Here is a 25,842-nt window from a genome sequence, read left to right as displayed (position 1 = left end):
TACCTCTCCAGTGGGCGACCGTCCTGCCGAAGATCCCGCAGTCGGTCTGTCGCTGACATAACCTTGCTTGGAGGCACAGGAGAGCTTTGGATCAAGAAAATCCCCATCCTGTAGAAGTCCTGCGGTTTGGTCCATTCTTCTGTTACGATCCGTGTTGCTGAAGCAGGGATGAGTCATAAACAGACTTCTACGCAAATAGGAACTTTATTCAACAAAGGAACAGAACAGCAAACACGTTTAACCAAACAACATAACAACAAGAACAGACAGGGAGTGCAAGGAGTGAGTCCAACAAAAAGGGTGTGCTAATGACAAAGGACAGGTGCAGGGAATCCAGGGAGAGGGGGAAAGCTGATGAGGGAAGTGAGTTCAGGTGAGAAACAGGGAGGATACTGGGAAACGGAGTCCGGGACAGGCGTGGTTGTGACAATAATATTAATAATTATTATTATCAATGATCATTATTAAAATGTACTGAATTAGATATTATTACGGTTTGATTCTTTCTAAAGATTATACAGTCCTGGGGCCATCCTAATATCAAAAAACTATTTAGTAAAGCAAATGAAGTTTATATATTTCAATTATATACATTACCGTTCAAAATTTGTTTTTGTTTTTTTTTTCTTTTTAAAGAAATGCATATTTATATTCAGAAAGGATGCATTAAATTGATCAAAATTGAAGTAAAAGGGCATTTACAATGTTACAAAAGATTTCTATTTCAAATAAATGCTGTTCTTTTGAACTTTCTATTCATCAAAGAATCATGAAATTAAAAAAAAATTATTATGGTGTCCACAAAAATTAATCACTGACAATAACACTGATGATAATAAGAAATGTGTCTTGAGCAGCAAATCAGCATTTTAGATTTATTTGTGAAGGATTATGTGACACTGAAGACCAGAGTAATGATGATAAATTCAGATTTGCATTACAGGAATAAATTACATTTTAAAATATATTAAAATATAAAGCGGTTCTGTAATATTAATGGAGTAATGTCTTGTGAGCATGAAAGACTGACCCCAAACATTTAAACGGTATAGTGTTTATATAAAAGAATTTAATTTTATTCTGTTTTCGTTTTGAGGTAGTGTTCAAAAGCTTTATATAAAAATAAAGAAATCTAAGTAAATGTGTGTTTGCCTGTGTATTTGTTTTATGATATCGGGAGATGTTTTGTTATTGTGATAGAGTGTGTAAGTGTGTGTGAGAGGTTGGAGGGTGTTTTTATTAGCATGTGTGTGTGTGTGCAGTAGGGAGGTGTTTTGTGCTCAGACAGGTGTGTAATAGGTGGATGAAAGCGTCATGTTACACACACCTTTACACATGAACACTGCTGACCTGAGAAAGAGAGGGAGAGAGATAGAGAGAGAGAGAGAGAGGATGTGTATCACACATTGAGGAGGGAGGAGCAGATGTGCTGATAGAGAGATGCTCTTAGTAGAATTGTTATTTCAGATTGATGTGTTGAATAAATAAAGTGCTTCATCCTTCCCTCTCTCGCTCGTTCCATCCAGCCGATGAGTGGTATCAATCTCTCCCCCAGCGTAATGAAATACCCTCTAGCATCATTTCACACACATACACATACATCTCTTTTGGTTCAAGTTCAATCTGATTATGGTCTGTCTAAATATTTTGCCCCACAGAGATATGATATGAAGATGTCTGTCCTCAGGAGCCAGAGAAAGAGAGAGCATAAAGAAGGGAGGAGTAATGATGCTCGGTGAGTAATAAAAAGAGACTCAACATTCCCCCTGAGGACCACACACACATACACACATACATTGACTTTTATTATCTAACACAAAAATTTATACAAAAACATTGGTACAACCCTCACAGCAATAACAGTTAAATCCTCACTTGCATTCGCATACTTTTTAGGTTATAGTTGTTTTGGAGATGATAAGGGAATGATAATGTTATTGAGCGACGTATAGATGGGGGCAAACGGCAGCAGCAAACCGGAAGTAAAAATCCCATTCATTTTCTTCACAGTGAAATTGATTTTTTTGATAACACATAAACCTTTCCAGAAAGACCTACCATGAGCTCCGAGGTTATTAATCAGTGGCATACATCTCTCTAGAAGCCACATCAGTGCAATCTGAACATCATTTTTCAAAAAAACAAAACAAAAAAAATATTAAATAAATAAATAAAAGACTACATCAAAACCTATAATCCTAAAGAGAGACCAGCCAATCAGAGATGTCATTGTTACTGTGGCAAATGAGCACAGCAATGGCCATTTGCTCCCATGCAGCTTTGTGAATGACAGTATATATTTATATATTGTAATATTTTCATTTTTAGCCGTTAGGTCTTTTATTGAGAGGTGTGTGCCTTAATTTACAAATGATGTCCATTCAACTGAATTTGCCACATATTAACTCCAATCGAAGTGTAAAAAAATCTTAAAGATGATCCAGCGAAATTGGAAAGCTCCTGAGCTACGTCAAGTGTCCTAGTTTTTCCTTTTTAATTTGCAAAGTTGTCAAAAATCTGTATTTTGCTGTCATTTTAGTGTGTGGAGTGTAGATTGATATGAAAAAAGGGTCATTTAAGATGACATAAGGTTGCAACATAATAATAGGTGGAAAAAAGAAAGGGGTGTCAATACTTTCACAAGGCAGTGTATGTGTATATATATATATATATATATATATATATATATATATATATATATGACTTATAGTCAATAGTTTTATAATGTATTATTGTTGATTTGTACAATTTTGTAGAGTTTATTCCCTTATAAAAGACATTAAGTCTTGTACCGTTCTTTTATTTTCTTACATTTTCCCAAAAACTTTTGTGTCTTAAATGAAAGTTTGTTATGTTGTGATTCATCTTAGAGCTAGTTGGTTTTGTTCAAGGCTTAGAAATATTTATTGAAGATTTTTAAAAATACTTATGGAAAAAATACTAGAAATGCTGAAAATGTGGCTGTCCCAATCACATCTGTTGTTTTTATATTATAAACTGATAATCAGTTCAGCTGAACAGTTCAGTTCAGCTGGCTTTGCATGGTATGCAGATTTTACATTGGACATAAAGACCAGGGTTGAGAACAACTGATAATTAGTCACATATATAATTAATTTAAAAATCATCTTATGCCATTTTTTATAATTAAATTAAATTTAAATGAATATGGTATATATTTAAAGGTCCTGTTCTTCGTGATCCCATGTTTCAAACTCAAGCTCAAAGTTCAATGCCAAGCGAGATATTTTATTTAACAGATGTCGCCTACATCGAACGGCCAGTTTGGACTACATCCCTCTACTTCCTTCTTTAATGACGTCACTAAAACAGTTTTTTGACTAACCTCCGCCCACAGGAATACACAAGAGTTGCGTTTATAGAGTGTGTTTGTCGCCATGTCGTCGAAACGCTGTTATTTTCATCCCGCAGTCCAATCACCGGGTCTGATTCCGGCTCAAATTGATAGGGTAAAATTAAAGACATGTTTACAATAACACTGTGCGCGTGCATCTCCACGTTTTGGTAAGAGGCGTGACTTTTCCGGGCACGGTGCGCTAAGCTGCTGTCGAATCACAACACAGGAACCGCTGGCACAATCAGAACTCGTTACGTATTTCTGAAGGAGGGACTTCACAGAACAAGGAAGTCATCAGCCCGTTTTTATGACAGTGGAAACAGCGGTATACAGATAAGTAAATTATGTGAAAAATACTGTGTTTTTTTACACGCGAAACATGAACACATGTTATATTGCACACTATAAACACAATCAAAGCTTCAAAAAACCACGAAAAATGGGACCTTTAATATATACAGTGCACAGCATAAATGAGTACACCCCCTCTGAAACTTTTGAAAGTCAGCAATTACTCAATTACTTAGAAGACATGTTAGGGTTCTTTAGAGATGTAATGTTCCAGCAAGTCTGCTTAATCAATTACCAAAGAAGCATGTCAAAATTATTCAGGAAAATAAGATTTTCTTATCAAGGTGATAAAATAGCAAAAATGTGTGTAGCAAAAATGAGTACACCCTCCTAAATGTTACTAAATAAAATGAAATAACATTTTTCTGGTGTACATTTAAGGCAATGTTTGATCAACAGGTAAGTATGTTGAACCAAAACATTTAAAGAGAAGTCATTTCTTGACAATTAAAAGTGTTATATAGCCCACTGAATCTTTCGCAGACTTAATGCTGACAACAATGGAACCACTTGGGAGAGAACTGTCAGGATACTTATTTCTTAGCACAAAAAGGACAGTGGTACAAGAGGATTGTTTTAATTGTGAAAATATAGCAAAAGTAACACAGAAATTTAAAAACAATGGACTTGTGACAAGGCCCCTAAAATAACCAGGCCTTCATTGTAAGCTTTCATTTAGTGATGAGGGATTTTTTTGCTAGACAAAGAGCAGGAGAAATACCAAGCGAGTGTCTCAGAGTCAGCAAAAGCTATGAAAAGAGTGACTGTTTATCTGATGCAGCCTGCAGAAATGACATGCATGGTTGTTGTTCTCACTGGAACTACCTACTGTAGCCAAGGCACAATAGTCAGTTAGCCATTTCCAAAGCCCATATTTACAAAATATAGATTCTGAGAATCAATACTCTGGTCTCATGAGACCAAATCAATAAATTTGGATCTAACAGCATCCAAAATGTTAAGGTGTTGCTAGAGGAGGAGTACAGTGAGAAGTGCCTGGTTCTCACAGTAAAGTTCAGTGGTAGTAAAGCTCTTATATAGGTATGTATGAGTGATGAAGGTGTGAGGGAGTTGTGCTTTATCAATGCTGTCATGAATTCCCACACCACTGTGTAATTTAATACACAAACTTGAAACAGAAGATGTTACCCTTTCCTCATTCCCTGCATTGTTGGGCATTTTTTCAACATGACAATGAGGATATGCATTCTCCCAGAAAAACCTTCTGTGGACATGTATTGCACTAAATCTTAACACTCTTGAGCGCCTTTGGGGGATTCTGTAGAGACGAGTTGAGCAACACTCCCCTTTAAAGATCAGGGCATTTAAGAAACACATCATCCAGGAGTTAAACAGGACAGATGTGACAATTTGTCATGAACTTGTACACTCTGTGCTAAGAAGGGTCAGAGCAGTATATTCAAAATTATGGAGGGCACACTAAGTACTAGAATATTATACATTTGTTGAATTAAATCTAGGGTGTACTCATTTCTGCAATCCTAAATTTAAACAAAATTGGCTAATTTACTTATTTTATAGCTATTAATGACATATTTCTCAGTTTTTATTATGTATATGTTTAATACGTTTTAGTTTTGCCATTTTTCCATGAATTGTATTAGTGATCATAAAGAAGTAGTAGTAGTAGTCTTTTGTAGTAGTAGTTAATCGTGAGCACGACTTAGTAAATCGAGGGAACGAATTAGTAAATAATTTTTTTCCTGCATGTCATGTGCGGTGCTCCGTAGATGTATCTAATAGCAAACGGAAGAGATTATCAGTTCCTTTTCAAGGGAACTCGTGCTGCATCGTGAATACGACACTTTGGGAATCCCTTCAGCATAAGCTCTCCTGAAGGCGTGTGCAACTAGTCCAATTCTGATTGGTGCAACGTCACGGACGTGTGCCGGCGGAACGCAGAAGCTATAAAGGGAGCCGGCAACACAGCTGTTTCAGCTTTCTGATCTTCAGCAAGCGTTCTCTGTGTGTGCATCCTATTTGGTGTTTGTTTGTCCCGAAGGCCACTTTATATCTATATATTTATTTACTTAGAAATGTCGAGCCAACAGCAACAGTTTAAGAAGTGTGTTCCTCCCTCTCCTTGCTATATTATGGACGGGGATACACACGACTTTTGTGTTAGTTGTTTGGGAGAGTAGCATGCCCGGTCAGCTCTCGAGGGAGCTGAGTGTGAGCACTGCGAGCATCTGCCTATGAGAACGCTCCGCTCCCGGCTGGCGGTTTTCTCTCAGAGTGGCCAACTTGGCGACTTCACTCATGGGGTTCACAGATGGATCTGGAGCAGGGGTTTGAGACAGCTTTGGCCCTTTCTCAGCCTTCAACCTCTTGGTCCAGTGTTCACCCTTGGGATTCGGAAGCCTGCTCTGCGGCTTCTTCTACCCTGAGCGAACACTCATGCTGAGTACATCTAATTCTGAGGATCTGGATGTTCTCAGCACTGAAGTGAGTGATTTGGGTTACTCACCAGCCCATTCACTGCAGTACGGCAGTACGAGGAGTGAGTGGAGGCTGTCTCTCATCCCGTGGTGAAACTTAATATCAATTGGCCGGTCGAGAGACGGGAAGTGCAAGGTAAAGTAGATGAGCACTTCCTGTGATCTACACTGCAGCCTCCACGTCGGTGTCTGCCATTCTTTCAGGAAAAAGCCATGTTCATCTAGGCTTTCGAGTCCCTCAGTTCATAATTATTAATCTATTTAGGGTCTCAAAGAGAATGGCTATGGGATGATGCCAAGGGTCGAAGAGACTCTGGCAGTGTATTTGTCACCTGACGCTGCATCATTCCTAAAGGCCCCAACATTGTCCAACAAGCCGTGCCTTCCTACTTCTTCGCTGGTGGGCAAGGCATATATGGTAGCAGGTCAGGCTGGCACTTGTTTACATACTATGGCCAATCTTCAAGTGTTTCAAGCCAACCTTCAACCTTCAGGATTTAGACAAGAGCAAAGGGGTCCGGCCCGATGACATTAAAGAACTACGTTGGGCCACACATCTTTCTCTCTGTGCCACTAAGGAGACAGCCCGTGCCATCGGCTACTTCATGGCAGCTTTAGTGGTGATGGAGAGGCACCTCTGGTAGAACCTCTCAGGCATCAAGGAGAAGGACAAAGAGTTCCTCCTTGATGCCCCGCTGTCGCCTCCTGGTCTCTTCGGCGATGCTGTTGCTTTATGTACCTAAAGTAACCACTAATTTGGCCTGGTCAATAGTCCTTCGGGGCTTTCTACCTCCTCATGTGTCAGCTGAATGTAAGAATCTACAGTTGCTCTGACCTGTCAGGGCCCTTGAAATATATGTGAGAAAAACCTCTCAGTGGAGAAAATCCGATCAACTGCTGGTATGCATCGGATCCCCTAAGAAGGGCTGCCTGGCTACCAAACCTACTATAAGCAGGTGGATTGTCGAGGTTATTTCTATGGCATACAAGGTGCATGGCCTGCCTTCACCTCTGCCCCTCAAAGCACATTCCACAAGAAGTTTGGCATCTTCTACAGCTCTGTTGTCAGGGCTTCCCTAAAAACATTTGTGATGCTGCAGGATGGTCCTCTCCACACACCTTTATCAGGTTCTATAGCCTGGACCACACACCAGGATCTCAGGTGCTCATGTCTTGAGCTGTGCCTTAATTGCTTCACACCAGGACAGACATTATTTCAGCATGGCAACGTGGGCATATCGTTCCCCAAAGTGTCATATTCACAATGCAGCGCAAGTTCCCTTGAAAGGAAATGTCTCAGGTTACGCATGCAACCATGGTTCTCTAAGAAGGGAACGAGATGCTGCGTCCCCTTGTAATACTTCCTGCTTGCCTGGGAGCTGCTTGCTTCAGATCAGTAGGCTGAAACAGCTGTGTTGCCGGCTACATTTATAGCTTCCGCGTCCTTCCGGCACACGTCTTCGGGATGACATTGTACCAATCAGAATTGGACTAGTTGCATACACCTTCAGGAGAGGTTACGCTGAAGGGATTCCCAATGTGTCGTATTCACGATGCAGCATCTCGTTCCCTTCCCAGGGAACCATGGTTACATGTGTAACCTGAGTCGTTCACATCCGCTCCGCGCTGTCGCTTAGCTACTCTTCACTTGAACTGAGGCAGTACAGCATTCTGTCACTCCACGTTAAAGGGCGCCAAACGGTATGTATTGTTTGTTTTTCGCAAAGAAAAAAAATGAACAGAATTTGAAAGCTGAGACTTCATACCAAAAGTAACAAAACACAAAGCTTGTTGGGATTTATTGTATGGTAGGCATGCTACAAAGTTTTGTACATTCATCAACTGAAAACAGCATAGACTAAAGTTAGGCCTGTCTGAGTGCTATAAATATTATAATTCCAAAGTTTGTATGCATGTAATTCTAAAAGTATTCAAGATATCTTAATATCTTTCTAGATTCTTATTCTTAATGAACTTTTCTTTTGTAATCTCAATTTTTAAGGTCCTTTTAAGGCCCTATATAGTCCCATAGATATTGAGACCCCAAATTGTTGAATTTTACCCATTTTCAATGGTCAAGAACCAAATGTAGGTAACTTTTTAAACAGCTGATAGTTATTGTGTTTAATGAAGAATGTAGAAGAACAAATAACAATGAAACTAGAAATGTATCTTGTTTCCCTCTAAAAGTTGAATACAACACACCTCTCTGAGTGCCAATGAAGTTTATGAAGTTTACATGTCTTTAATTCAGGAAGTGTTAAAGATGTCTTAATGTCATTTTAGATTAACCAGCTAACCATTGCAAACTTTGGAAAAGGAATATTTATGGCACTCAGACAGGTATGTTCTATGCAATTGAGTTGACAGAAAAACACAAGATACATTTCTAGTTTCAATGTTATTTGTTCTTCAGATATTCCTCTTTAAAAGGAAAAAAAGATCAGCTTTGTGCAAAGTGACCCACATTTGATTTTTGACTACTGAAAATAAGTACAATTTAACAATTTACTTACGGAGCTGCATTAAGATGTCCATATCTCTGGGACTGAACCATCGAGGGCCTTTCAAATGAAGATACCAAAGGGAAAGTTTGTTGAGAACTAGAATTTAAAAGGATATTAAGATATCTTTAATACTTCTTGAGTTACAGGCATGCAAATTTGTTTGATCCTATTTTTGAACTGTCACTGTTGGCATATAATGCAACAAAGATTGCTAAAGTCAAAAGATTTTACTAACCAATCTCTGTAAAAATAAAATAATGATGCTGCCATCTTTCTAAAGTAATCCCCCCCCCCCCCTGTAAATTGGCTCCAAATCTCTGTCATTTTGACCCCCCTCTACAAAATAGTGGATTACTCAGTAAATATACATCTGTGACATTTAATATTTTGGATTTCATCACTATTTATGTTTGTCTTTCAACAGAAAAAAAAAAAAAAAAAATCAAAAATTTTAGCCAGGGAATTTTCAGAAATTTGTTTGATTTGACACGGAATGACCCTATTGTTCTGAGGATGTTTTCAAAAATTTCATCCCCACAGGGAAAACAAAACCACACACATTCAGCTTTGCAGGATCCTGGCATCATTAATTTCTCTCATTAAGCCTCATTGTTTCTAATGAGAGTCTTGGTGTCAGCGTCCCTGCTGTGTTAAAATGGCCCTCTGCAGACACTTACCATATCACAACAAACCTCATGTTCATAATCGCATAAATGTCACCGGCATAAACAGAAACAGACTGAAGTTCATCTCCAGACAGGGAGAGAGCTCGTCAGACATGATCCGTCTCAGACATGGCAGGATTGATGCTGACATTGAGTGATTGTCCAGTATCTGCCACCTGCCTGGAGCTCTGAACCTAATTCACGTCTGCATGAGTCTTTTTTTCCCTTTGTGTCACCCTCTAATGAGACTGCTAATGATCAACACCTGCCTGACAGTCCGCCCTGGTCTGAGATCAGTTTCTTTCACTCTGATTCTAATCCCATCATTAATGAAAAGTCTTCACCGGTGGATCTCAGATCAGTACATGCTATTTTTTTCATTCGATAGCAGCATGAGCTCAGGTTTGCGTTTCAGCTGATTAAACTCTCTTTCAAATGTGTGAGAATGTGATTTAATGGAAATGGTTTGGAATAAAAGGTGGTGTTTTGTTGCAGACAGTTGTGCTGTGGTTTGGCATGGACTTCACAGCATTGACGGAGGCCCAGGGGAAGCGCTCTATTCACAGTGATACGAGATGGACGCTGTTGTGCTTGATGAGGGAACAGCAGGAGGACTGAACTCAGAAGCTGTGTGAGCATTTGCCAGGCCAAAGTTTAATGCTGGTGTGTTGCAGAATGAATATGAGTGTTGGGTGAGTATCAATGTGTTTTAGTTCTGTGACTGTATCCGAAAGCTGAAAAACACTGCCTTGTTTGCGATAAGAAGGAATGCTATAAGACATGTCTAATTTCATTGTTTGCTCAACATCCTATCTCCTAAGATTCCTGCATCTGGTCGGATTTTGATATTTGCCAATGATATCCCACAATCCTCTTTGTGTGGTTTGCCATTTGTTTGAAAGAATAAAAATGGCATCTGATGAAGCAGTTAAAAGGAGCAAATTTATTTATCATTTTTTAGTAACCTATGACTCCATTTATACTGAGAAATATGCACTGAGGTCACAAAATATTTACTTGGTTATGATTAAAGTTCACCTGAATTTGTTTAGAAATATGTCCAAAAGGAAATATATACTGCCTACTAATGTGTGTGTGTGTGTGTGTGTGTGTGTGTGTGTGTGTGTGTGTGTGTGTGTGTGTGTGTGTGTGTGTGTGTGTGTGTGTGTGTGTGTGTGGGTGGGTGTGTGGGTGGGTATGTGTTTGTGTTTTTGTGACATATCAGGACACAAATTTGTATAATGACATGGGTATGACATAGGTATTACAAGGAGAGGGTGACTTATGAGGACATTACCCCATGTCCCCATTTTTCAAAAGGCTTATAAATCATACACAATGAGTTTTTTTGAGAAAGTAAAAATGTGGGTTTAGGGGTAGGGGTAGTGTAGGGCGATAGAAAATACGGTTTGTACAGTATAAAAACCATTATGCCTATGGAATGTCCCCACAATTCACAAAAACAAACATGTGTGTGTGTGTGTGTGTGTGTATATATATATATATATATATATATATATATATATATATATACACACACTTGTGAATACATATAAAAATAATATTATTTTAATATATTTATAAAAATTCAAAAATATATTTAAAATTATTAAATAAGTTAATAAAAAATGAATAAATCTATTCATTGTAACCACTCCAATGTAATTTTATATTTATAAATATTTACATTTTATAAATGTATTTTAATGTAATATTTTTTATGCTTTTTGTTATTTAAATAAAAATATACATACATTTTAAACCCGCATACACACACTATACACTGTAACTGGAGGTTGGTTGAACATTGACAGTTTTTTGAAATTTATGCTATTGCATTCTTAAAGGGATGGTTCAGTCAAAAATTAAAATTCTGTCTTCATTTACTCACCCTCATGCTGTTCCAAACCTGTATGATTTTTTTCTTCTGTGAAGTACAAAATAAGATATAAAAAAAAAAAAATTGTGTCAAAATTATGTCCATACAATGAAAGTTGTGCTGAATAATAATTTAATGTCCCCAGTATTCTTTTACTCAGAAGAAAGTCATATAAGTTTGGAATGAGGTGAGAAAATGATTTACATTTTTGTGAATTTACATTTTTGTGTGAACGTTTCCCTTTAAGGCACATGCTAAATCCCACTTCAGGGAAATACCTACAGTTTAACACATTCAAACAGAACACACACCTGTAGAAATGTATGCACACACACATAGAAATTCAAAAATACAAACATGCAGCAATGATTTTGCACCGCTACATCTTCTTCTCTTCTGTCTTCTGCCGCAGTCTGAACTTCCCTCAGCCTCTGAGACAAAATGTCCTATAAAATAGAGCAATTTGTGTGTTAGACACGTTTAATGTTTATTTTATCATCCTCAGGGAAAAATTACATTTGAAGAGTAAAAAAAGAACAAAACCAAGTGATGTGCGCTAGAAATTTAATTAGGCTGAATCTGTGTTTGTGTGGCTTGTGCAGATGTGCGAGTATGTGTGTGAGAGACACTTGTATAATGGCTAGATCAGACACAGAGACAGGGATTCAATTACTGCGGCCTGTTCTCACTCACACCCCCTGGCGATACACCAGCTCTCATTTAAACACACACACACACACACACACACACACACACACACACACACACACACACACACACACACAAACATTACTCATTACACATTACTCACAGCTCTGTAATATTGCAGGAAACGTAATATATAGCTCGCTGTACGACAGCATAAGAAAATAAAACAAACAGGGAAAGCGCACAAATAATCTTAAGAGATCAATCGTCAAACCCCGGCGGAAGAGAGCGGATGATCGGTGTATTGGAAAGCAATCTGTGGGCTTTTTTGTAATTATGATTATTTATACAGGCCTTTAACTTTGGTATTGTGCCTGACATCAAATGAATATGACAATCGATCGCGTGGATTCCTCTGCAGGGTGCACATTTCTCATGGCCTACATTTCTCCTCATCCTCTTTCTTTGGCTCTTGCTCTTTCTTTAAAGAAAACACACACCCACAAGCTTACATACACACACACACACACACACACACACACACACACACACACACACACCAGTGTAGCTGAAGCTCCTTATAATTTCTGTACTACTAGATTCACCAAACGGAACTGTATAATAATAATTTGCATAGTATTTTTCCCTGTCAGAAGGTATTTGTATTAAATATATAATGTTAAATATACAGTTATGTGCAGCAGGATTTTAGACCAATGACATTTCACTGTGGGCAGGGCTACCCAGTGTGATGCTGTCCAAATACAAATTCAGCGATAGACAAAATGTCTTATGGCTTGTTTGCAACTGATTAGGATAAACTCTGATAAAGCTTTTTTTTTTCTTTTTTTTTTTTTAACCATCACTGTTTTCTTGTCTTGTTCTTTTCCCTGGTAATGTTTTCTCTTTCTGTCTGTGTCTTTCATTTAGATTTCACTGTGTTTCATATTTCATCCACAGGTCCCACTCGAAATCTCTGCTGCAGGGATAATCCAAAGCAACATGTATGCAAACCCTCCTGAAATCTTTGAAAAAATCTATATAGGAGTGCAGGTTCGGTCCAAGGACAACACACTAATACACACACACACCTTGAGCCATCAGCTGCTGTTTATCAATCCTCAGTGCTGCAGGTCTGCAAGCAGCTACACCTCCATCTCAAGCTGTCAGCTCTAACACACCAAACCATCTGATCGAGAGGGAAAAACAGGTGAAGAAGGAATGGGAGGAAGATAACATCGTCAGAGAGCATGCTAAAGGTCAGCATTGCTAGTGTTGGTTAACATTGTAGGTGTCTGGTTTTCTCAACATTATCCGCCATTTTTGCTAGAGTGTTATGGAAGTTCATTCCTTCAGTGCTTTGAAGTAACCCAGAGGAAAATTCAATTGCCCCAAAGTTGCTTTCTCATACTTAATAGAGATGCACTATATTTGCTTTTCTGTGAAAATTGTTCGTTTTGCCACAGCTCTTAAATCTAATTTTCATTGAGATATGTTGAAGATGTGTCATGGCAAGGTTGACATGAATGCTTAAAGGGATAGTTCACCCAAAAATGAAAATTTGATGTTTATCTGCTTACCCCCAGAGCATCCAAGATGTAGGTGTCTTTGTTTCTTCAGTAGAACACAAATGATGATTTTTAACTCCAACCGTTGCTGTCTGTCAGTCAAATAATGCTAGTGAATGGGAACTTCTACAATAACAGTAAATAAAACTTGCTTAGACAAGTCCAAATTAAACCCTGTGGCTCGTGACGACACATTGATGTCTTAAGACACGAAACGATCGGTTTGTGTGAGAAACCGAACAGTATTTATATCATTTTTTACCTCTAATACACCACTATGTCCAACTGCATTCATCACTCGATTCGTTTGGTCTGATCACGCTCTGACAACGGCAGTGATGTCTCGCTTTCATTGAAGTATATGCGCGAGACATCACTGCCGGTTTAATTTGGATTTGTCTGTCATGTTTTATTTACTCTTATAGTCCAAGTTCCCGCTGACTTGCATTATACCACTGACAGACGGCAGCGGTTGCAGTTAAAAATCATCATTTGTGTTCTACTGAAGAAACAAAGACACCTACATCTTGGATGCACTGGGGGTAAGCAGATAAACATCAAATTTTCATTTTTGGGTGAACTATCCCTTTAAACACTGTATTGTTTTTTTTGTCACATAAAGTTACATAAAGATTTTAATGTTTACATGTAATAATTGTATATAAATATATATTTCAATTCTTAAAGGGTTAGTTCAGACAAAATTGAAAATTCTGTAATTAATTACTCACCCTCATGTCATTTCAAACCCGTAAGACCTTCGTTCATCTTCGGAACACAAATTAAGATATTTTTGATGAAATCCGAGAGCTCTCTGACTCCTCCATAGACAGCAATTGAATTACCACTATCAAGGCCCAGAAAGGTACTAAAGACATTGTTAAAACAAACCATGTGACTATAGTGGTTCAACTTTAATTTTATGAAGCGACGAGAACAAAAAAAAAAAAAAAGCCAAAACAAAACAAAAAAAAACGACTTTATTCAACAATCTCTTCTCTTCTGTGTCAATGTCCTACGCTGTTGATGTAGTGAACACAGTGCAGCACTTCCATCATGTTCTACGTCAGAACGCCAACTCATTATTGGCCAGCTCCTGCATCAGCATCACATGCATGCGTTGTGCTGCTCACGTGTACAGTGTCAGCCAATACTGAACAGGAGTTCAGACATAAACACAAAAGTGCTGCACTTTTGATTTCATCAAAAATATCTTAATTTGTGTTCCGAGGCTGAACAAAGGTCTTATGGGTTTGGTACGACATGAGGGTGAGTAATTAATGACAGAATTTTCATTTTTGGGTGAACTAACCTTTTAAAGGGGACATATTATGCCCTTTTTCAAAGTCTTGATTTTGTTTTTGGGGCTTACTAGAATAGGTTTTCATGCTTGAATGTTCAAAAAACATTTTTTTTCTGATATTTTCCATTGTTGCAGCACCTCTTCCCAGTCTGTCAGTAATGCTCTGGGGTGCATTTCCCAAAAGCATCATTGTTTGACTATGGTCATAAGTCCCATTAACTCTATTGGTAAGGACGGAACTTGCAACCATAGTTCACTTTGGGAAATGAGCCCTTGTTTAGTTCCTGTCTTTATGAAGCCCCTCCTTTTGAAAAGTGCAGTGTGCTCTGATTGGTTGGCAGGACCAGTGTGTTGTGATTGGTCAACTGCTTTGAGTGTATTTTGGAAATGTCACGCCCCTTACCATAACTGTGAGTTTCAATACACTACTAATGCAACTCTACCAGGTCTCGACCCTTTATTTTGCATATGCCTTGGGTGGGAATTATTTAAATGAGGAATATTGTGATGTGTTCGTTTCTCAAAACTACAATCGAGCCATTTCAGGGAGTTCCGAAACAGTGCTTGCTAAGTATGCTACAAATACATTTACATATTTATGTGCTAAATAAAAAATATGTTAATGAATTTGAACTGTTTTAGTGTAAAATAAATGCATTTTAAATAGATTTAGTTTTTTTTTTTTTTTACTAGGGTACACACTAAAGAAAGTTGAAAGTGTGAAAAGCACAATAGGACCCTTTTAAATCTCTTTTCTGTTCAAAAATGTTGCATGAAGATGCGAAGTGAGCTTTTTGGCATTGATTTCAAACTGATAGATTCTTATGTCATATAAAATATTTGGTGATGAAATACTGCAATTTTTTGTGAATTACTGTCAGCTTGGTCTGAGATGTGTCTTCAGAATGAGAAGTTGTTTAATACAAAGTTCAGTCATGAAACTTTAACCGAGCGCTGATTGGTTCTTTCTACGCCGTGACATCAGCCAATCAGAAGTAATTCCATATCCACGCAACCATATATACCGTACCCTAGCCTGCGATCGACAAGCTGCGCAATGTGAAGCACTGTTATCCCTCCTCCTCCCCAGTGCCACCTGTAGAGATCTGCTACGGGGCTTCTACCATTCTTGCAGCAGCCTTTTCCTTGTTGTTTTATTTGCCTAAGCTGAACAATTTGTATTTTCTCAGCAGCCGCAGCAGCAGCAGCAGTAACTGCAGCAGCAATAGCAGCAGCAACAGCAGCAGCGTAGCAGATCTCGTATGCCAAAATCAAGCCATGTATACTTCATGCCCCATGCCAATAAATGCTGGTTGAATTTAATCCACTCCGAGAGTTGTCATGATTGAAATATTGGCGATGAAATGTTTGTAAAATGTAAATGTTATTTTAAGGTTAATAATTAAACATAATTGTCATCATGCAGTAAGAGTATGGAGCTATAAACTGAATATGGATAGTGTAGCTCAGATAAGTTGGTTTTAGGAGAATCTGATAAGAAATGTTTGTTTAAATCGTGATCTCTGATTTGATCACATACTTTTGTATCTTGGCAAATCTGAGAGCAATCTGATACATCTTCTGAAACTTGTGGAGTGACCCATGTGAGATTACTGGGGCTTTTTTTCTCAGGAGAAAGTTTCCATGTGCTCTCCTTTTAATCACTTTGCCAACTAAGAGAAACAATTGAGATGTTATGGCATTTTTGCCGTAAGGCAAAAGGAGGTAAGGAGGATTGAAAGAAATAAAGCAGGAGAGATTGAATGGATTTGGTTTATAGAAGAACAAAGAGGAAGAGCAGGAATAAGCAGCATTTCTGTTCAGATCAGAGCAGAATTTTGAAGTGTAGATGAGAGAGTGATGAAGTAGAATCACGACCTTGGGAGAGAGAAAGCTGCATAAATTATTCACCTCAGTAAAAACACACAGAGAGATACGCTGTATGTTTGCTGCTCTTAGTATCGACCTCTAACCCCTGTGGTGTGCGTCAGGACTTACTGGTAAACAGCCACGCACTTGGCCAGTGTGTGAAACTTGTGATGTGGCAGTGTGTCATGGGTACATGTGTGTGTGCTGTGGGAACACCTGTGAGGTTTGTCCTTGTGTGCATGAGAAAGGGTTTTGTCTAAAGTTCATGAGAACTGGAACAGGTGATGTCCAGGTCATATTTCACCATAAATCAAAATAAAAAAATATTCATAATTATATTTTCTGAGGTCTATTTTACCATTTTAGCAATGTTTTTATGACACACAGATAAGCTTGGACACTTTTGCTATTAAGATGAATGCCAAAAACTGTCATAATTCAACTTGTTGTTGCCCTAATAAGTATATAAAATTCAATATAAAATTATTTTTGATTTTAGAGTGAAATATGACCAGGACATCATCTTGACAGTTGTTCCGACAAGAAGAAAGGTTTGCTGAGATTCGTGTGTGATGTGCGTGTGCCCACAAATTTTAGATTATATAAAGTCTCATCTCCTCCATGATCAGGCTTATATGAGCAAAAGTGATGACAAGAGAGAGAGACAGAGAAAGAAACTGATGGAGAATTTCTGAACATGAAAGAGGGATAATGTGTTTTATTCAGAAGCCCATGATTGACACTCCATTTACCTCTTAAAGTACTTCAGAACAGTGTACGTCTCCGGCCTGATTGTTTCTCAGGAGAGGTATCTAAGGAGAGCCTTGTTCCTCCATTTCTCTCTCTGCTTCCATCTTTTCACTTAAAGTTTCATAGAGGCCTGGAGATTGACTCCTGTTGTGTCAGAGTGAAAAGCATGTTCTCTGCAAAGCTCATCTCTCCATCCAGGAATTATGTGAGTCATCCTCAGGTTCTCAAACATAGTCCTTACGATTGCATTCTATCTTTTAAAAGATTACATCGGAAATTTCAAACTGGAAAAATAATTGGCAAACAGCAGTTGCAGATTGCAACATGCTTTCCTCAGAACAGCCACAAATATTGCAGATTTTATTATATTATAGCAAAGAATATTATACATTTTCCACACCTGCTTTATAGGATCTGTAGTAACCAGAATCACTTAGAATGTTCACTTTTGTCCTTTCTGCAATTAGACTAATTGAAAAGTGATGGTGTCTTTCTAATTTTAACAATTTAATTTCATTAGTTCAGTTTAATTTAATTGATGAAACTTTTTTTTTCTTAATGAATTAATGAAGTTTTTTTTTTTTTCTTATTTGTGTTAATTATGCCATTTTTATTTAGTCACTTTGATTTTATAACATACCATTTTCTGCAGGATTTCCAAACGCATTTGACATATTTCACAATTTAGATTTGAACATTAAGGATTTTGTCCAACAAACTGCTTCTGCAAGTAAAAACAGGTCTGATGGATACTATATTTAATGGAAACTGACAGGCCGCTATGGTTATGATTAAAATACAGTGAATGTACAGATGAAAAGGCATGTCAGCAGAAATAAGGTAACTATGGGTAATATGCCTACATATGAAGTAAAAGCAGCACGATTCTGTGCGCATATATATTATCAACCCCCTCCAGCCTGTCCTGCCTCAGTAGAAACTGCGTTTTATTACTTTGTAAATAATAGAATTTATCTTTCAGTGATACTGACTTTGTCAGACTTTGTTCTTTCTAAAAACTTTCTAAATCTTTAATACTCTTACTTATATTATACAGTAGGCCTACAAATGAAAGGAAATCTGAAAATGCAAAATAGAGCATATTTTTAGTTCTGGCATTGGTCATTGAGCTGGTTTTGGGCTTTAAAATCAATTTTCTTTTATTGGCAATGTGTGAACAGCTTATAACGAAACTTAAAAATGAGACATTCCCCAACTTCCAGTTTACTATGAAAGTCTGTAGACTGATTTTCATGTGAAAGACTCAAAAGGATGTAATGTTTATGTGCGCTCCCGAGAGCTTCTCTTCTGTTCGGTGACACATGAAACAAATGCTTATACAATGTTCAGGATAATTCAGAAATAGCCATTCTATACTGTAATGTCAATGTGTCATGCAAAGAAAATTAATTCAAATTATAGAACTTATGCGCCAGAGAAACAAGTGCGCCGCCATCTTTATAATATTGTCTTAGAACTTCCGTTTTGCGGTAGCTCTGTATATTTCTGTGGCATCTCTGTCAAAGATTAACTAGCTGGTGGAGTGGATTTACTTGTTGTAGAGTTAATGAAAGCTATCGTGAGCATTGTAATGTTTAAAGCAAATGTGTTAACAAATGTCAGTAGACCGGCAAGATTTTAAAATGAGCAGTTCATTCATAAATACTTAAAGGATTAGTTCACTTTCAAATTAAAATTTCCTGATAATTTACTCACCCCCATGTCATCCAAGTTGTCCATGTCCTTCTCTGTTCAGTCGAAAAGAAATTAAGGTTTTTGATGAAAACATTCCAGGATTATTCTCCATATAGTGGACTTCAATGGCCACCAAACGATTGAAGGTCAAAATTAGTTTCATTGCAGCTTCAAAGCGTTCTACACGATCCCAGACGAAGAATAAGGGTCTTATCTAGAGTCTTATCTAAACCATCTCTCATTTTCTAAAAAAACCCATAAATGCTCATCTCAGCTCTCTTCTTCTTCTTCTCTATTCGAATTCCAGCAGTGTAGACACTGCTAAGTGTATTACTGCCCTCCACAGGTCAAACTTTGAAATAATTGTTATATGCTTGCACTAGCATATTGTATATGGCAATTTAGTTCAAACTTTGACCTGAGGAGGGCAGTAATAAACTTAGCAGTGTCTACAATTGTAATGGAGAAGAAGAAGAGAGCTAGTTCAAGATGAGCATTTATGGTTAAAATGTATAAAATGTATATTTTTTTTATTGGTATTGAGCTGTTACGTGTGTGTACCAAATTTCATACTTGTACATGAAACGTAGAGCACAGGGCGCTCAATTTAAATTTTGTAGGTGGCCCTATCGAGCCAGTTTGCCACACTTAATTCTGAAACCCATATCAGATGTAAATTTTCACCACTTTTGACGCATGTACAAAGTTTTATGAGTTTTATGAGGATGTTTAGGCCCTCAAAAATGCGATTCATTTCGGAGATAATAGACTGTTAATAATTGTATAACAATTACAATAGGGTCCTCACACCATCAGTGCTCTGGCCCTAATTACATGATGCTGAAAATTGCAGAGCTTGTGCAAACATATCTACATCGCTATGATCAGATGCTTTCTTAACTGCTGTTTCTCATCGCTGTCATTTTTGTTATTTTGTTATTGAGTGGAAAGTGTGCAGCACTGCAATTTCCAACCTCTTTTTACTTCTAAACGAAGAATGAAAAAAAGAACTTTGCTGTGAGTATATTGGGGTCTTGAACCACGTTACATCACTAATTTGACCTAGGCTCACTCGCGTCACTATGTATTGTGTGCGCAAATGTGAGCACATGCAATAAGTTGCTAGTTGAAATTCACTTAACGGCCACCAGTGGCTCTAATAACAAGGGTTTCTGAATTCTACATAGCCCCTCTAATTGGTCATTGGGGTGTTTTTTTGTTTGTTTGTTTGTTTGTTTTTTGCTGCATGAACCTGGCAACCTTGTGTTTATGTAACCTCTATATTTTTCATTTTTGTGAGAAGCCAAAGACAAATTTACACAGTAGTGGACAATTGCTGTGAAATATTATCTAATCTAATCTAAATATCTTAGACTTGCGGCTCGCATTCGACTGGCAGCTGCAGTAAAATGACTCAGCCGCGAAGCTCACATGTAATGATCCAAACAAATGCCTACAAGAAAAAAATGAAAGAAAAGGGAGAGAAAAAAAAGGCGACAAAGTCGTGACAGAAGTTTTTTGTGTGTGTGAGAACTTTTCATTGTACAGAGGAGGTTTTGAAGTTTCTCTTTCTGCTCTTTCCCCATGAGAACTGGCCTCCCTCTTTCTTCCTGTCAGCCCTCCAGATTGTTCTCTTTTCTCTGCAGCATTCTTTCCCTCCATCCTGCACAAACGAGTGTCGGGTTGCACTCAGCACCTGTTGGGGGTTGAAAGCATGTGGGATTAGACTGTTCACAGCTAACGAGTTCAAGGACTCCATTACTGCATCCACAGAACAAGCCAGACACAGCAGTAGTTGCAGGGCCAGGTGTAGATGCGTGATAGAGAGAAACCGCTGTCTGAAGTGAACATACAGAGCAGGGGATATCTGTTGAAGTTCACTAGGTGAAATTTGTGTATTTGGAATGCCTTGCTACGTCAGATTATTTCTGGTATGACATCATATACTTGCCTTAATAAATATAAATGACTAATACTGAATGTTATATAAAACTATACATACTTTTTTATTATTTCAGAGATGTTTCAGATACTCTGACTCAATTGCCTTGCTATAACAATTTAGCCCTTGTCAAAGTCGCTCAGATCTTTATTCCTGCCCACAAGAACTGATATAGAATATATATATATATATATATAATATATATATATATATAATGAAGTTGATAGTGTATGTGCATAAATCAATTTTTATGGAATTTTGCAGGCGGTAACCCCCTCTTTACTTGTTTGATCTTCTATTGAGTGTCTGACTAGACAAAATGCCCTTTCATACTGTACTCTATATGAATGCTCTGAGAAGTGCACTTCACAGGGCACTATTTTGTGAGAACATACTCAGAGAGAGAGTTGACCCTTGCTGACGGAAAAAATAAAGAGGAGAGGAAGTGGAAGCGATAGATCTGATGTCATCTTGAATTAATGACAAGGAAAGAGTGAGAAAAATGGATGGAAGCAGCACACAAACAGAGTGATGGATGGAGCAACGGCGAGATAAAAAGCTCAGATATGCACAAGGTTCTGCAGATGGAGGGTGGGAAGGGAAGAGAATGAAACTAAGAGGGGAAAAATTAAAAAGGGCGAGAAAATGGGGGGGGGAGTGGTTGGGGGGGCAAAACAGAATTTTAGCGCCTGAGGTGATGGGATGAGAGAGCATCAGAGAAAGGGAGAGAGATAGAGAGAGATGAGACGCTCTGAAGGAGGAGAGTGGCCAGACGAGCGTGACTGTGTGGAGCAGGTGTATTAAACATGCTGATGCCTTTAAAACAGACAACAGACTATAAATTACTGCAGCGCCTGTTATTAGTGCAGCACAAGTGCAGTGAAGTATAGAAAGACTTCAGTTACCACCCTACACCCATACTAATGCACCGAGAGAGAACAAGAGTAATTAAACTACAGAAAAGAAAGAAGTGGAGTGGAGAAGTGCTGTTCAGGTGATAGAGGGATGGAGATGGAGAGAGAGAGGGGTGATAAAGAAGTAATGAAGGGGACCGAATATGAGAGTGTGCAAACGGCAAGAGCTTAGTGCTCATTAAAAACACAGGCCCCATTAGAGAGCAAACTACCCGTTTGAAAACACACACACAAACCCTAAAAGACTGCAAGAAGCTGAGGAGAAAAGAGAAGATCAGACTGTAGGACATTGTCATACTGTTTAAAATCAATGTTTTTTAAATTCACAGGCCCCCTGAACAAATCATTGTCTCACATCTGCATTAGTTATCCACCCGTCGAAAGAACAATTGCAAATGAGATTTCTTTAATGTCATTTTGTTTTTCTACACAGCAATTGGAAAAGAAATAGTTCACCCCAAAATGATCATTCTGTCATTATTTGCAGAAACGAAGAATATACTGGCCATTGTTTTCATGTGATATTGCAGTATGATTTATCCGTGCACATCATTATTTTTTCAATTCATGTGCCCTTGCAATATTTAATAAAATAACTTCCCTTCCCTCTCACATCAACATCTCCTCTCTTCTCTGATGATGTGTTTACTGATGTGAGGGCGGGACAACCCTGTCACTCACATGAGATCCACCAATAGCAAACCACAACCATCCAATAAATTCCTGATAGACAAAATCAAGTCCTGCACTACAATTTTTTTTCTTGTTCCAGAAGCCATATCACTCATATATACGTCACAATAGGTAGGAAAAGAACATCACAACTTCTGTTTCACGTCGACATTAATGACAGTAAATGAGTATTGGTGTCAAAAAAGCATCATAAAAGCACTCTAAAAGTGGTCCATACAACTTGCACATTATATTCCAAGTGTTCTTAAGTTGTTGTTTTTTTGTTGTTGTTGTTGTTGTTTTTTTGTGATGAGATCATATTAAAGAATCTTGACCCTAGTTCTGCTTAGTGAGTTAATAAGAATTCATGAGTTTCCCCATTTGTGAATTAATTATTCTTTTGAGTCTGATTTTTTTTAAAGTGGACCTATTATGCCCCTTTTCACAAGATGTAATAAAAGTCCCTGGTGTGATTTCCCCAGAATGTGTCTGTGAAGTTTCAACTCAAAATACCAAACAGATAATTTACTATAGCTAGTCAAATTTGCCCCTATTTCGGTTTGAGCAAAAACACGTTGTTTTTGTGCGTGTCCATTTAAATGCAAATGAGCTGCTGCTCAAGACCCCCTTTCCAGAAGAGGGCGGAGCTTTAACAGCTCATGCCCAGCAACAACAAAACTGGAAAATGTCACGCAGCTGTCACAGATCCCTTGTCTCCAGTACTCCAATTCCCATGATCCTCCTGTTCTCCACACCTGCACTCACTTCCCTCGTCATCTCCCCTTCATCACTTATCACCATCACCTGGACTTCCTCGTTTGCACTCCCTATATATATGGACTCACTCCCTTCACTCCTTGTCTGTTCTTATATGTTATTTGATGTGTTGATGTTGTATCTCTTCGTTGTATCATTAAATACCCATTTGCTGTGGAAGTCCGTGAATGCTTCATCCTTACAACACCAACCGTAACCGCAGCAACAATGTCAGAGATTGTCAATAGCAGTGTTCAGCCTTACATGTTCAAACTGGAGTCGGACACTGACTCGGGAAGAAGTTACAATTTTTAGAACGCAACTGAACGTTTCTGAATGGTCAGTGGATAAATTTATGTAGTTGTTGTGGAGTTAAGTTGATTCAACTCATTGACTAGCATACACCATCACGTTATCACCATCACGTTATCACCATCACTTTTGTGCAAATACAGTGAACTTAATCTCGTTTGCGACGCAGTCTAGCGTGAAATGATGTGCGCAAATATATATAACACTTTACCGACTTACTTCAGCACATTTCCTTCATAAATGAAATTCAACTACGGTGTCCTCAGTGGCTCAGATGCCGGGAGTCTATGGAGACTCTTATGTTCAGTGATATCCAATAACAGAAAATTTGTAATGTTTTTTTTTTTTAGCGTAGACATTGTATATCTCCAGCTGCTACAGCAAGGAAACAGAAATGGCGGATTGCTGCAGCTCACTCAGGGCGGTATCTATGATAATAGGGTAGATTGTCACCAGTCATAGGTGGGGCTTGTCCCTACTTTTACGTAGGAGTAGGGGGAAATCTGGAACCAAGAGTTTGGAGAGACTGTTTATGATTTATGGGGATTATAAAAAAATGAGTGGGTGGATTTTTACTATTGTAGGCTGGATGTTTATCCACACTGTGGACACACATCTGTGTTCAAACACCTTTATAAAAGTGAATTTTGCATAGGTCTGAATCAATTGATTCAGTTTAGAAACACAAATCAAACTCATTTTATTCTTCATCCCAGTGATTTGATCTCAAATTAAATTGCAGTCTGTTCATCACATAAAACTATCAGTAGACTTGGAATTTAGTGCACAAGTCATAAGTTATGATACTTTCATGGTGATTTTACATCCTTTTTGAAGTTCTCCATTCATTGTATGGAAAGAAAATATCAATCCATTATTCAGAATTTCTAATTTTGTGTAAATGATGACAGAAATTTCATTTTGAGTGAATTATTCCTTTAATAACAAATGGAAAGTTCTGCATATGCATCTTCCCTCTGAGAGGAAACGTGCCCTCCAGAAGCTTGTGTTCTGCAAGTGAACGGCGCCTTGTGGTGCCATCCCAAAGAGGCACAAAATCACTTTCACGGACCTTTACCTTGACTTCTATTGTTCTCCTAATTTGTAAATCGCTTTGGATAATGAATTTGGATAATAAGCGTCGCTAAATGATTAAATGTAACATTTTGATTATACTTGCCTGTTCTGCTTTGTTCAGAGGTTTGGCCTCAAAAACTACTGGTTTATAGTACTGGTGACTATTCTTGCTGCAGATTTGCTGTTTGTTTGTTTGTTTGCTTGTTTGCTTGTTTGATTGATTTATTTGTCATTATTTAATTGACAGTATTATGCAAAAAGAAATTCCATTGCTTTGGCAGTGCCATTGCAGAACAGTCAAACCACTTCCGAATCCAGACTATTGATGTTGTGCTATCTCTTAATCAGATGTAGGAAGAGCAGCAGAAACAGACGGAGCCTCCAAGAGACACAGACCGACTGCTGAGCAACTGCTGTAATGAAATAAAGATGTTCTGGAATGATGCCTGGCGCTCTGGACACCAGCAGGGATCTTCACAGAATAAACCTCTTACAGGCTGGACTGGACTGAACCAGTCTCTCTAAAGCAAATCACTCCACTCGGCAGTCATCTCAGCTATGTTACTGTCATGCAAGTATGTTTGAATGGGGTAAGGCTGAAACCTGCAAAAGTGTTTGCCTAGCTTACATCACAACACTAATAAAATTGAACAAACATGATATCATGGTAACAAATTTTATTTTCCAGGTTGGACCAACTCATGTCATATATATATTTAAATACGCAAATGCTTAAGAGTCTATGATTGGATCATTATTGCTGTTATTATTATGTTTCTAGCATGTTATATGTTTTGCCTTTAAAAGATGTAATCAGAATAAACAGCTAATTTACCAGTACAAATTGTTTAATTTACTAATATTTATACTTTATACTTTACAGATACTGTAGTGGAAAATGAACATACTGCTGACCCTCCAGCGATTAAATCAGCATCAGTATGAACGTACCTTCACACTGTCTGCAGCCAATCCACACAGAGCTACTGAAACCTAGCAGCCCTGAATGAACCAGGTTATACAGAACTAAAATGACAAAAGACAAATGGATTCAGTCTGTGACTACAGGTCGATCGGTCTATGACACAGTATTTCTTTGTTCTCATTGTGTTCTGTG

General features: G+C 38.0%; 1 long non-coding RNA gene across 1 annotated transcript; it reads left to right on the top strand.

Annotated features, from left to right (window-relative positions):
* Positions 1 to 1,615: 1,615 nt before the first annotated feature.
* Positions 1,616 to 25,285, top strand: LOC125259312. Its single transcript, XR_007182770.1, has 4 exons — positions 1,616 to 1,735; positions 9,836 to 10,032; positions 12,828 to 13,126; positions 25,074 to 25,285. It is a non-coding gene; the product is annotated as an uncharacterized LOC125259312 (long non-coding RNA).
* Positions 25,286 to 25,842: the final 557 nt, after the last annotated feature.

This window comes from Megalobrama amblycephala, linkage group LG23, assembly GCF_018812025.1.
Source record: "Megalobrama amblycephala isolate DHTTF-2021 linkage group LG23, ASM1881202v1, whole genome shotgun sequence".
NCBI classification, from domain to species: domain Eukaryota; kingdom Metazoa; phylum Chordata; class Actinopteri; order Cypriniformes; family Xenocyprididae; genus Megalobrama; species Megalobrama amblycephala.
Note: the sequence above shows the minus strand (reverse complement) of the source record. Positions and strands in the feature narration are given on the sequence as shown.